Source organism: Gossypium hirsutum, chromosome D10, assembly GCF_007990345.1.
Source record: "Gossypium hirsutum isolate 1008001.06 chromosome D10, Gossypium_hirsutum_v2.1, whole genome shotgun sequence".
Taxonomy (NCBI): domain Eukaryota; kingdom Viridiplantae; phylum Streptophyta; class Magnoliopsida; order Malvales; family Malvaceae; genus Gossypium; species Gossypium hirsutum.
In genome coordinates, this window is record NC_053446.1 from 25,037,436 (window position 1) to 25,039,140 (window position 1,705).

General features: G+C 37.8%; 1 non-coding gene across 1 annotated transcript; it reads right to left on the minus strand.

The window, feature by feature from the left end:
* Positions 1-233: 233 nt before the first annotated feature.
* On the minus strand, positions 234-340 carry LOC121222856 (small nucleolar RNA R71). Its single transcript, XR_005920226.1, has one exon. It is a non-coding gene; the product is annotated as a small nucleolar RNA R71 (small nucleolar RNA).
* Between the last annotated feature and the right edge of the window lie 1,365 nt (positions 341-1,705).

Consider the following 1,705-nt stretch of genomic DNA (forward strand, 5'->3'; position numbering starts at 1 on the left):
ATAGGCCAATTCAGTGGAATGCCCACAAAAAATCCACATATTCACCTTCGATTGTTTAAGAAGGTGAGCGATTCCTTTAAGATTGTCGGCGTAACTGATTAAAGTTGTTTTCGTACTCATTGCAAGATCGAGCACGAGCATGGCTTAATTCGTTGCCACCCAATTCAATTTGAACTTGGCAAAAATTAGCTGAACACTTTCTAGTAAAGCATTTCTCACCTATCAAAAATGCTAAGTTGAAGAATGAGATCACCATCTTTCAGCAGAGAGATGATGAGTCCCTATACGAGGCATGGGAAAGATTCAAAGAGCTACTACGTAAATGCCCTTACCACAGGATTCCGCATTGCATCTAGTTAGAAACATTTTATAATGGTCTCAACGTACACAAAAGGTTGGTGGTAGATGCTTCTACAAATGGTGCTCTCTTATCGAAGACTTATAATAAGGCTTTCGAGATCATCGAGAGAATAATCAGTAACAATTGCCAGTGGCCGATAAATTGAACAACTAATGGGTTAAATCATGTTGTAGCTCAGCCATTAAGTCACTTTGATGTTATTTCCTACATATTATGGGCGCGGTCATTCTTTCAAGAATTGTCCATCAAATCCCGAGTCAGATGATTATGTAGGGAATCAACACTAAAATAGAAATGGACAAGGACCACAGTCCAATTTCTATAATCTTTCATGGCGAAACCATCCAAACTTCTCTTGAAGTAACCAAGGAGCTGGACCGAACAATAATTATATGCAACATAGATCAAATCAACCTCTTGGTTTCAATCAACAAGTTCAGAAACCACCACAAGTTGAACCTTCCAATAATTTGGAGACTTTGTTGAAGGCATACATTGCTAAAATGATGCCTTGATTCAAGGCTAAGCAACAACATTGAAGAATCTAAAAAATCAAGTGGGACAGTTAGCTAATAAGTTTAGAAGCAAACCCCAAGGTGTTGTACCAAGCAACATAGAAAATCCTCTACCAATCTAGTCTTCTAATAATCTTAAGAACTCATTAAAAGCATACATGGCAAAGAATGGTGCAACTTTGAGAAATTTGGAGAACTAGATGGGGTAGTTAGCCAATGAAATTTGCAGTAGACCACAAGGAGCTTTGCCCAGTGACATAGAGAACCTAAGAAAATCGGGCAAGGAGAATTGCAAAGCAATCACTTTACAAAGCGGAAGGACTTTGAAACCTAAGGAAGTTTAGGATGAAGATGAACCTCCCAAGAAAAAGGAAAATCAACCAATAGTTGGATTTCCTGTACTAGAGAAGCCAGTTTCTGCAAAGTCTGAAGAGGTAAAATTTAAACTAGTGAATTCTAATAAGCTAACCCCTTCATTAGATGCAGATGATATATTACCTTGGAAGAGCTGTCCAGTCCAAGCCAAAGTTCCACAACCTCCATATCCTCAAAGACTCTAACAAGAATAGGATACTCAATTTAAGAGAATGTTGGATGTGTTGAAACAACTACATATCAACATTCTGTTGGTGAAAGCTTTGGAGCAAATGTCGAACTATACGAAAGCTATGAAGGAATTTCTATCTAAGAAGAAAAGTTTTGGAGAATTTGAAACTATAACCTTGAATACAGAATGTAGCCTATTCTTTCAGAACAAGTTGCCTCCTAAGTTGAAGGATCCAAGAAGTTTCACCATACCTTGCAATATTGGAGAATCCTATTGTGGTAA